Source organism: Sebastes umbrosus, chromosome 17 (genome assembly GCF_015220745.1).
Source record: "Sebastes umbrosus isolate fSebUmb1 chromosome 17, fSebUmb1.pri, whole genome shotgun sequence".
NCBI lineage: Eukaryota > Metazoa > Chordata > Actinopteri > Perciformes > Sebastidae > Sebastes > Sebastes umbrosus.
The window spans coordinates 8,421,494-8,434,773 of NC_051285.1; positions in this window are offsets into that span (position 1 = coordinate 8,421,494).

Here is a 13,280-nt window from a genome sequence, read left to right on the forward strand (position 1 = left end):
AATACGAGGCATTTCAAGTCTTTTTAATGGTACTGACACAAACCACCTCACCACTTTACTGTACTGTGTGTCTCGTGTGATTTGTCTCAGGTTGACACAGCAGCATGACAACACTTTACTTCGTCTGCAGCAGCTGTGTAGGAACCATGTCAGCAGTGGTGGAAGAAGGTACTTAGATACTTTATCTAAAAATACTCCATTACAAGTACAAGTCCTGCATTCAATATCATACATCAGTAAAAGTAAATATGTATAATTAGTTAAAGCTTTAGATAGTTATTGATGCATGAGTGTGTAAGTAGTATTTTACTGTTGTAGCTTCTTAAGGTGGAGCTAGTTTTGACTACTGTATTAGGTAGTTTAGTCTATTGGTTCCCAACCTTGGGGTCGTACCCCCTCCGGAGGGTCACAACATACATCTGAGGGTTCGTAAGATGATTAATGAGGCGGGAGGAGAATTCAAAGTGAAACCATCGGAGCGGTTTAGAGGGGAAGTCTCTCTTCAATGGAACTGCTCTCAAATTTATCCAGCCTGTTCTCATTCTCAGAGCGTCAAATACCGACGCTTTGTCACGGCCGTCAGTGTGTGTGATACCTGACGGTTACAGAATTATCAGAAATGCGTTGTGATGCATGTCTCAAGACCCTTATTGAGGCAAAGCAATTGAATATCTTGGATGTATGAGAGAGGATGACACACTATTCTCTCTACATACTGTAAAGATCAGCTGAAACAGTACATTTGAACTTTTCATTTCTAGCGTTGCGAGGAGCAATTATTTTCCTTCATCAATTAATCTGACTATTTTGTTTCCAAATTATTGTTTAGTCTACGAAATGCCCATCATAAGTTGTCCGATTACAATCCAATCGTCACATCTGAGAAGCTGGAACCAGTGAATGTCTGGAAATGTTCCTTGATACATGACTTAAAGGTACAGTGTGAAGGATTTGGTGGAATCTAGTGGTATGGTTGCAGATTGCAACCAACTGAGTACTCCTCCACTCACTCCTCCCTTTCCAAGACTGCGGTAACGTGAGGCGCAAAACCATGGTAACGCCGTTCACCTCGCTCAGAGGCCATCCTTACCGTAATAACACTACTTTAGGAACAACGGAAGTCAAATGGCAGCTGGAGGTACCACGGTTTTGCATTCTGCGGCTCACGATACCACAGTTTCAGGTAACGTAAAAACATGAAAGTCTCGAGAGAGCCAGTGTTTGATTTGTCCGTTCTGTGTTACTGTAGAAACATGGCGGCACAACATGGCGGACTCCGTGAAGAGGACCCGCTTGATATGAAGGGCTCATTCTAAGCTAACGAAAACCTCGTAGTTTCAGGTGATTATACACTAGTGAAAACATAGTTATGCATATTATATTCCATTTCTGCTAAAAGATTCCCCGAAATGTTACACACTGTTCCTTTAAATGATTATCAAAATTGATCAATTCATTTTTGTCAATCAACTAGAATTAATAGGCCACTATCATCTGTCTTCTGAGGAAGAGGAGGAAGACGAGGAGGAGGAGGAGGGAGACTTTTTTAGTGACCAGACAGCAGTTCCTACAAGGCCAAGCCGGGCCAGACCAGGCCAGATGTGGCCCCTTCAGATAATTGGCCTCAGCTGATGGCCAGAAGCAGCAGGCAGCCCAGCCAGCCCTCCCATTAGTGAACTCCCTGGATTCTGGCTCCTTAATCCGTTTTCAGCTTCACCTACTAATTCTGCACCGCCAGCAGTCCTGCCTGCACACACACACACACACACAAGAACCAGAGGGAAGCAGACAGACAGATAGACAGGGGAAGGAATGAGGAAGAAAGAAGAGGCAGAGAAAGAGCGGAGGGCAGCTGAAATTGCAGAGGTGGAGGGGAGTAGAAGACAGACGGAGAGTGGAAAGGACTAGAGTTGAGAATAGATGAGTGGGACGGGCCAGGTGGGGGATGCCTGTTTCCCTTTTTTCTTTTGTGCAGACCTTGAGATGGAAAAATAATAATTCTCCCCAGCATACAGCGACAGAAGGGTAAAGAGAGAGATGGAGTGGGGGCAGGAGAGAGGCTTTCTGGGTTTTTTCCAAGTAGCTGCTGTGCGTGATAGCGGCCCATATTTCTCCTCTAGTGTGTGAATCTAGTAGTTTCACTCCCTGGCCATGTGGGGAAGGGTCGGGGGACCCAGTAGTTGAAATCAGATACTGCCAAATAAAGATAACAAGGTCATAGAAAGTCAATCTTGACTTAAGTCTGCGTTTGGAGTCTCCAGGGGGAGAGAACAGGCCAACGTTTAGCATGTGGCCTCGTCTGTTGTGGGATTCGCTGCAGACACACCGCTGAGAGTAATCACAGTGTGTACTTGAAGCCAAAAAAGTAACCAGGAGCTTGCAGAGACATTTGTATGGCATTTGTTATTTGATCAAATGCACCCTGTTTGTACATTTCCCATGTGGTGCGGCAGTAACTACTGGACGACCACTGACTGTTCTCATTTGCGTGAACAGAAACACATTGTTGTCTGTTATGCTGATAAATGGCAGTTTCACGCTGTCTTCTTTCATTTAAAAGACAAGTTGTCAGTAGTCCTTTTTTTTTTTGTGGAAAGGAAAACACATTTTCTGTGGGATGTGAGGGATCACGGTAATGGTTGTCATGCTGATTCCAGAGTGAAGTAAAGTATCAGCAACAGAGAAGCTCTGTAATACAGACATCCATTACAAACCTTTGTGGCATTACATTTCTAAGATAGTCCAATGGGATTTTAAATGGTTTATCTAACATAAGAAGTAGAAGAATTTCAGTTTATCTAAAAAAAATTGGAGATGCATGTTTTTTTTTATGGAAAGCAACAATGTGTAATGTGGCTGAGTCAATTTGTTTTTTGTATTAAAGAGCCAATCTAAATATGTAAGTGTATACAGTATACTGTCATTGTTAACAAGACTAAGAGTCTGCAGCCATGCTAGCGGCTCTCTGATGTTGTTCTTATGCACAGCGGTACTTTGAAGTAAACGCTAACATCAGAATGCAATCATGCTGACTTTACACGGTTTAACATGTTCACCACCTTAATATTAACATGCTAATATTTGCTAATTAGCACTAAACACAGAGTACAGCTGAGGCTTATGGGAGCGCCATTAGTTTTGCAAGTATTTGCATTAAGACAAAATTCAAACTGGACCCAATGATGGCGCTACATGAAAAGTTAAAGGTGCAGCGTGTAGGATTTGGCGGCATCTAGCGGTGAGGTTGCAGATTGCAACCAACTGAAGACTCTCCCGTGTGCCTAGGAGAGCTACGGTAAGCGGGTGTTTCAAAGAGAGCAACAGTTAAACTCAGGATTTTGCCCGTGCATGTACAGTAATTGTGCACGCAAATGTCAGATAATTGTCTTCCTTTAAAATAAATAGAGTATGTTGAACCAGATCCTCCATACAGTAGGCTTCATTCTTTACTCACCACCCACAGCTCTCTTTAGTGTGTTAAAGCACACAAACACTTGGCTGTGAAGTCACTGCAGTTCGGTCACTAATCCCAAAATGACATGTCATGTGTCAGCTTTGTTAGAATGACTGCGGTACTGAGACACAGTCTTGGCGGTAATTACATCATTTTCTCAGGACACATATAATTATAGTAATTCATGGTGTTGTACTTTGACTTGCAACAGCAGCCCAAATGCTCTTTTGACTATGCGATCCAGTATTTTGTAATAAATCTTCAGCTCCATAAATCAAAGTGTGTTTCTTCGCAGCACAGCATACATGTTGGCTTGTTATAGTGGTTAATATAATAATAATCAGGTTGGCTTTCTGCCAATTAAATTAAAATACATTCATAAAGACCTCATAATTTACACTGGGTGCATGCTCAACATGGATATATACAGCTCTTCAGATTTAGGTTATATTGTAAAATATGGCTTCTTTGAACATGCCTCAGTAAAGGAGCACTCAACTCACCATGGCAGGGCAGGAACAAAAGAACCTGTTTCATACTTTCATATTTCATACTTTAATATTCTATATTTTTCTTATTGTCAACAAGTTCCATGAAAAGATCAAAACCAACAACGTGTTAATCCGTCTCTCAACACTTTCCCCACCTTCCTACTCTGACTTCGGATCTCAGCCAGAAGCACATTGTAGAGATTTTTGTTTTTAGAAAAGGCTCAGTAATTTCCTGAAACAGCTGGGCACTGTGGATTTTAGCAACATTGCTCAAAATAAAATAAATAGTGCATTTGTTGGGGACTATTTTAAAACGTGGATTAATACACATTTAGATCTCTAGTGGGCATTTCCAGCATCCGGACAGTAAATATGGAAGTGACTCAAAACAAGCAGTGCAAGTGTTAATGCTAATGAAGGAACATGTCACCCAGTGCAGTTGTCTATGGCACAGAGGAATAAGATTTATCAGGCTTAGAAATAATGTCTTTATTGAACTAATATTTTGAAATTAACACTATCTACACACTCCAAAATATTTACTCTGGTTTATACTCAAATTGTGTAAGGATATGTTATACTGTCTCACAATGGCCTGCCTGATTTCTATATATGAAAATGCAATTCTAAGTCTGCTTATTGTTATCAGTGGTGGAAAGTAACTTTTTACTTAAGTTCTGTACTTTTTTGAGGTATGTGTACTTTACTTGAGTATTTCCATTTTATGTTACTTTATAGCTACTTCTGCTCCACTACATTTTAGAGGGAAATAGTGCACTTTTTACTCCACTACATTTATCTGACAGATATAGTTACTGTATATACTGTAATATAATTACTGGATGTACTTATTTGTTGATGCAGTTGTTTGCAAACCAGCTCATATAGGTGCATTGCCTTCACCCACTGGACTGGAGTCCCTTTATATACCTTCCAAGTAAATTGGAGTGGACTAAACCACTAGTAGGGGAGCTCACCATAAACATACACATATAGACACACAATTTGGCCACATATATGTTTACAATTTATACAGTTTTGTTCACAAATAACTAAAGAATTACAGTGCCAACCTTATATGTATCCACCAGCTTCAGAAAATCACCTTTTTTTTTAATAAGAAATAGGTATCCCCCCCCCTACTTTCTTCAAACATGGTATAACCAGGAAGTAAATGAGATCAGAATGGAGAGTAATGACAAAATGGTGGCAGTTCAAGAGGAATTAAGATGCTGCAGGAGAGTTTTGAAAGTTGTGGACATCTCTGGAGAAGATACTATGCAGATACTAAACTGAGGGAAGAAAGAAGATCAGTGAGGTAAGACAGTGTGCCTAGATAGTGCAGGTATGTTAGCAGTAAGCTCACTAGCAAACATTGACAGCAGACATGCCACATGTCTAGCTGTGCTACTGGATGGATGGTACAGACTTTCCATTGAGTTGTATTATGATGCGTTCAAGTCTGTTTAGTAAAAAAGAGAATTGGGCGAAAATTATAATGTTATCATGATGTGTTCAAATGTAACCCACTTCCACTCCCAGCTAATTGGTTTGGGATGGCACTTAATTTGGCGGACCCTGGTTAGGCGTAGGGAAGATTTAGGCCCCATCAGAGCTGAAGTGGACCAGAACCAGAACTGAGTCCTCTTTCAAATGAACTGACAATGTGAACACAAAAAGAACCGAGTCCCTTTTCTGTTGGTCCACTTTTTGGTCCACTAAGAGGACTGAGCTTGTTTTGGTTAAAAAGGATTATATGTGAAAACAGCCTTAGTATATTGCTGGTATGTCATGTAGTGTTTTCTTTGTTTTGTTTTTGTCATGTGCTATTTTATCATAATGCTTACCTCAGCAAGTTTGGTACCTGCGCAACTGGTGCCTACCACTGAAATATACTGTATATGAGAAGGTTATGGGAGATATGAGGGTGAGACTGTTTTGCCCTCACCGCTGACCTGTTATGACTTATGAGGCTGTACTCAACTTATCCCTTATGTGCTCCGTTGTGTTTTGTTTGCGGGCGTCATAACATCCAAAAGTAGAGATTTCAGTGAAATATGAACTGCTTTGTGGATTTGATTAATGCTGAATTGAAAAAAAGTCTCCTTTTAATTTGATGAAAGCTTGAAGTGTTGTTCTATTAGGGATGTGTGTCTGCCAATAGCAAAAAGTTGGCCACTATAAATTGCTAGATTTCTAAATGGAGCTTGGTGTGATGTTGTCTGCATACAAGACAGAACACTGTTTTAGGGCTACAGTAATCAAAGACTTCACCTCTCATAGTAAAATAATTAATTTCTGTTATTCTGTTCACAGGGTGGAATACAAAACCCGGAGAAAGTCCTATGGTTCGATATCGACCGAGAATGTCCAGCAGACATGGATCACTCAGCGCATGGAAGACGAGAGGCCCAGCACCGTGAAATTCGTGAATGTGGAAATCGTTCCGTTACTGCAGCTAAACAGGTAAAATGAATCCTCTCTTTTGCACCAGCTGTTTTAAAACATTCACAAGATGATTTTCGTTTAAACAGTCTCTCAGTATAACACAATGCAAAGTCAACAGCACCACAAACTACATCCTCCATTATGACTATATAGTTGAATCAACACCCCTCTGAAACAGTTTCAACAAAATCTGAACTGTCATGAACTTATTGCAAAAAGACTTGACTGCATCAGCATTAGCTAGGTGTACCTAATAAACTGGCAACTGAGTGTTTTACCCTCAAGAAAATCGTTGTTTATATTGTCACTATGATGACCAAATAGATGATTTTATCGTTCTTTTCGCTCCGCCAGAATAGTCTAGTTAAGAAAATGGTAATTGCAATGCATATGTGCATACAGGTTGGTAAGAAATAAGCCTTACAAGTGATTGGTTTTGATATATTGTATGAAATCAATATTGCACATACTATATGGCCAAAACTGAACAAAGTATGTGGACACCGAAACATTATAGCCATATGTAATTGTTGAAAGTCTCATTTCAAAACTATGGTCATTAGTGTATTGCTAGAATAGTCTTCACTCCTCTGGGAAGACCTGGCTGGAAGTTCTTCCACATCAAACTGGGAAAAGTAATTGTGCAGGGGGGTATTGTCATGTTGAAACCATAGACTGTATAAAATATGGACGTAGTCTCTGTGACGTCACTCATAGGTTTCTGAAGAGCCATTGTGAAGCTCAAAGTGGGTGGCTCTGGTCGACAACATCTTGGCAGTGACGACACAAAATATCGAGTATTGCGATATTATGTTTTTTTTTACTGTATTAATTTATAGTTTACATGCAAAGATGAACTCAGTCCATACTTTATTTCATTTGCAAAGAGATGTGCCATCTCAGCCCTCTCAAAGTAGTGCTATGACGTTGGTGGTTACAGAGACTGTGATAAATGCAAATACAGATCCCACTGTTCTGATTGCATAAAAAAGCCCTATAGTATATAGTCATTTATATTAGTAAAATGTGTATCCAGAAGCATGCGACTTATGGTACATTTGGGCTGTCATTTCAACTTTTAAGTCAAGATTGATCAGTCTTGTCACCCTGCAGTTACCATAAGTGTATAACCGATGACAGTTTGACTGAGCAGCTTGCACCACAATGACACACTCGACAGGAGACGGAGCGCCAAACAGTGACGTAATGGTGTGTGCTTTCTGTTCAGTGAAATCTGCAAAGTGAGATAACCCAAAGTAGAACATGCAACGTCTTGAGTTACTGTTTGTGATGCATGTTTCATGGCAACATTAATCCAAAAGCAATCAAATGTGAGCAGCAATTCAGGATCCGGCCTGTTGGTCCACTTTCTTGTGAAGGTGTTTCTTTTTTTTTAGATTTGACAAACCTCCATGTAATTTGTAAAAGAGGTTGTTTTGTCCTCCAGGATTATATTGTGCAGATGTGGGTTTTTTTCCAAAGTAGTTGGACATGAATGCATTTTTCCTCCACTCCAAGCAACCATTACTTTTGATTAATTTTAGCATGTTATCAAAATCAACCTGCAGAGACTTGAAGCACTCTTAATATATGGTCTATAAGTGAGCCATCTATCACAGTGAGTGTCTGCTTTTATTGATTGACTGGAAGGTCTGCAGTGCGTCTCAAGCACGTTTCAGATCTTGGTAATTTCGATTTTCATACCATATGAAAATTAATGGAAACTAATGGTTTCCCAATGCTCACAAAGTGATGTAAAGACCATGCACCTGATTTGTGTGTGCTGCTGTATTGTTTTTTTGGGTGCAGCAGCTGCCTCTAGAGAGATAAACGTCGTCCTAGCAGACCCCAGCTGCTATTGTTTGATTACAGGGTGAGTATTGTTCTATTATGGAGTCGAGGTAGCGCTTCTGAATAAACTACAGGTCTGGATCTAAACAGGGACTTGGTGTGTTTATGGGATGCAGCAGCTGTAGTGCAGGTTTCAGGATCAGATGAGCTGCTGCAGGGAGCTGGCAGCAGAAAGCTAACAGAAGCCGAGCAGCGTTGTAGTCATAGCTGAGGGAAGGCCTCGGTTTAGCGGTGCTTGTTTTGATAATTAGGGCACACCAGATGGACGGGGTTGTAGAGACTATTCAGACGTCAGCCACTGAAGTGTAGTGACATTCAAATAATGGCTTCAAATATAAGTTTCTACCTTTTTTTTAAATGATTTTGTGGAGGTATTTATTATTAAATTGTGCAAACACTTCGATGAAATATGTAATAGTTGCAGTATCACCCTACTGAAGACATGTTTCATTTCTGTAAAGGAGGATGGATGCTGCCTCCTTTATGCAACCATTAAGTGTATCTGCACTTACTATTTGGCTCTTGGTTTCTATAGCCATGGCCGTATTATCCTCTTAGTGAGCCTGGGGCAAAATATATGCTGTTGGGCTCCCATTGAGCCCAAAACTTAACGCCCTCATTGCAGCTTCAGAGTAGGTTAGTTTGCTATAATTTGATTAATCAAAAACAACTTTATTAAGGAAATGCACCATGTGTGCACAATGAAAATTAAAATCATAAAAGTCTTGATCCTATGATAACAAGGCACGAGACAAAAGTCACGGCCAAAAATGTATAATGCAGGACCTGCCTTAGTTGATATTCAGTGGTGGAATTCGTAAAAACAAATTTGCAGTTAACCAAATGACCTAAATCAGTTGACATGCAGTGTTCTTTTGGGCTTTTGGGCCCGCAGTTGGTAATGCAGACTTGCCTCAGTACACTGATGTGGCCAGGGGGATCACAGTTAACTTCTAAATGGGCCTCATGGAAAGCCAGTATTGTTATTTACATATTCAAAATAAATTTACAAAACGAAACATGATGACGTATTTAAAACCAAAGTTAGCTGGTTGAGTTCTTCTTGAGCTATACGACTCATCAGAAAAGGTCTGTGATGACATCAAAGGAAGTTTGTAGCATTTAGGGGGATCTATTGGCAGGAATAGAACATAATATTAATAAGTATGTTTTATTTAGTGTGTAATCACCTGAAAATAAGAATTGTTGTGTTTTCGTTAGCTTAGAATGAGTTGTTTATATCTACATATGGAGCGGGTCCTCTCCACGGAGTCGGCCGTCATGTTTCTATAGTAGCCCAGAATGGACAAACCAAACACTGGTTCTAGAGAGGGACATTCGCGTTTTTGCATCGGCCACTGTAATTCTCCTACGTGCTTGGCACACGGGAGAAGTTTTAGTTGGTTGCAATCTGCAACCTCACCACTAGACTAGATGCCGCCAGATCATACAAACTGCATCTTTTAAGTCCAGCATAGTTTCTTCTTTATGCCAACTTGATTTTAGTTAATTTGCATTGATTTTGATTATTATTTGAAGTTATTGCGTGGAGTGAATATGTTTAGTCCCGTTTGGCTGCAGCCCTCACTCATCTTTGCTGTGACTTTAAGTTATTTTCATTCTTGATATCTGCCGATTATTCCTTAAATTAATCGATTAAATGCAATTGATTTTCTAATGTAATATCATAAAACTACGAAATACGACCATCATAATAACTCCCGAGCCCAATAAGGTCTTTACATTAGAGAAGCAGGAGCTGGAGATTGTTTGGCCTTTTTTCCCCAAAATAATTCTTTGATTATCAAAAATAGCTGTTGATTCATTTATTGTCTAACTTCTTATCTTTAAGGTTTTATTTATTTGTTTTACACCAGCCTATCATTCAGTGTGTGCGTGAGAGAGCGAAAGGAAACAGGCATTTGATATTACCAGTTATTATTGTTTGTTCAGTTAAATCATTTGTATGTGAGAGAAAATCCTGATTTGCACCCTTGAACACACCCACACACAACACACGTGGTTACATGATGTCACACATTTCTATTTTATTTTATTCTATTTTATTTTATTCTATTTTATTTTATTTTATTTTATTTTATTTTATCCCTTCGCAGTATCTCTAATAATTCAGGAGGAAGTGGGGACTTCCTTACCAGAGAAACACTAGTTCAAATATTTACTGGCTGTAAAGCAGCATGTTGAACTTTGCCCTCCAGGTTCAGGCGCGTTCACGCGGTCTTATTTATAACCGGATACGAGCATTATGGGTAACCTTTACGACAGCATGCGCGCTTTGTTTTTGTTAGGAATCATTATGAGCCTCTTGTGCGCCTTTGTCCTCTCGTCAAACATTTACAAATCAAAGCGGGTAGTTGTAATCACAGCCAGTGCGCATGCCCGTGCTGAGTAAACGCTCTGCGCCTCCATGCGCGCCGCCGCGCCCAAGGAAAGAATTTGAAGGCGCGCACACGCTGCTGATGTTACTGTTGTGACTTGTTATGAATGGTTGAACCTGTGACACAGTTACAGATATAGTAACAGCAGGGTGTGTCTAATATAAGTTATAAGAAAACATTATGATAGTTTTAATTGATTATGGGAGATAAAATCACCAAAACAACATCAAATCACCTTTAGTGCCACAGACTCACTATGAGGTAAAAATATTATAGGAATATTATAGAGCCATAGGCTATATTGGAGATAAATTCACCAACAAAGAACCCAAATGACATGAAACTTTAATTTAATTGTATTTATACTGTTTAATGTAATTTGATTGTCTTTTAATGTTATTGCTTTTACCGTTTATACCATGTAAGGTGCCCTTTCAAGTGTTATATAAAATAAATGCATTGTTATTATCATTATTAAACTAGAGTGTCAGAAACACTGTGGTCAAATATTAAAGCATGGTATATTAGATTAATTTTCCAAAAAAGGCACCTATTAACATAAACTCGCTTTTGAGTATTACAGGTCAAGATAAAATGTCATAGGAATATTATTGAGGTACTATAGGAGGATGAATACAAAAAAACATCATGAGGTCAAGACGCCAGAGGCACAATTGTAAAAAATATTATAGGATAGAGCAAATATTAATTTTCCAAAAACAAACCAAGCTCAACAAATGCGCTTTTTAAGTGTTGCTAACTCACTCCATATTAAAGTAAAATATTATAGAAATATTAAAGAGCCATTATAGGAGTTAAATGCTAAATGTTGTAGTAACATAATCAATTATAGCCCCTATTGGAGACATTTTCCAAAAAGGAACCTTAAGGTCAACATAAACTCCCTTTTGAGTACAGACACTATAAATTAAAATAAAATACATTATTGGAATATTATAGAGGAACAAGAGCAATTCAGAAAAGCCACCATAATGTCAAGAAAACTGACTTTTGAGTGTCACAATATGGTGAAATATTATAGTAAATTTTCCAAAAAGTAATTTTTAGTTTAACACAAACTCACTTTTGAATATCACAGATACAAGTCAAGATTGAATATTATAGAGATACTATAGGAAGGTAAAAAGCCACCATGAATATTAACACAGTAAACTCACTTTTGAGTGTCAGATATGCTTCAGGTTGCTGTAAAAAAGTTATGATGAGGCTATTATACTTAACACACAGTGTTGTCTGAGTTTATGTTGAAATATGCTGTCTTTTTGTATAATGGTTAAATATTAGAAACACTATTTTTTAAAAAGACATCAACGTAAACTCACTTTTTTATATAGTAAAGATAAAATAATATAAAGCTAATATAGGAGAATAATTACTAAAAAGCCACAACGAGGTCATGATAGACTCACTTTTGAGTGTCATAGGCACATATTTTTATATGACTACTTTAGGTAATATAGCAGATCTAATACAAAAAAAATGCACCACATTGTCAAGATAAGCTCACTTTGTTTTTACCTTTATAGAGCAATAATGGGTAGAATAGAGGAATATTAGTATTATTATAGACACTGGATTACAGTAATGTGTTGACTTGTAACACTGTAGGTCTAAATCATATAATTCTTCAGGTGTCACAGGCTGTTTTTATTAGTCATTAGAAGACTGTTTTACATCTGATGGTTTATTCAAGTGTTGCCTCTAATCCTGTAACATCCTGCCCTCACAGAGCGCTATCAGTTAAAGCACACACTCATTTGTGCTGCACACTAATATCAGTGTGACGCTGAGTAATATAGATATGGGGATTTCTGCAGGTGTCAGAAAACAAGATATGGTATTGATTGAATTCATTTTGTTTGCACTTCTTGGACAAACTTGGCGCAGGATTGTCGCTATTAAAGAAGTACAGTTTTTTTTTTTTTTTATCCAGAAGATGTTTTGAGACACAAGTCTGTTAAAGAGTTTCACACTTTTGCAGCTAAAAAAAAAATCACATATAAGTAACTTTTTTCATCCTCTGTTTAGAATAAGATATGCAGGTTGGATATAATCATTAATTAAAATGAGAGTCCGTTAGATAGGCCCATAGAAAAGTGACTTTTTATCTTGTGTGTTATTATTATAGTGTGAATGGTGAGAGCAAATATCAAGTAAAAATAATCATAAATGTATATTTTATTAACTGTGAACTGTGAAATATGGTGATTATTGTACTCCCCAAATAGCAATTGCCCATAATATTAAAGAAGCTTTAGACAAGGATCCTATTAATTCCTAGAAAATTATGGATTTATTTCCCTCCATAGAGAAAATGTGCAATAAAGTGAAAGAAAAAGCAATAATGCAGAAATAAGCTTCAAAATGAGCAAAAGAAAAATAAAATATCGTGGTTAAAGCCCAGATAACTACCGGCTATAGTCCTAATAATCCTTAAAAAAATCTTCATATTTCTCAGATAATCCCTTTTAAAGTGAGTGGATCAATAGGCGGATATTTAGCCAACTTCTTCATTTTTTGCTCCTCAAACTGCGGTTTGTCTCGTTAAACAAAGACTCCTCTACTTGAAATAAACCGCTCTCTTTTCCTGGAGTTTATTCAAACAAACATGTTACC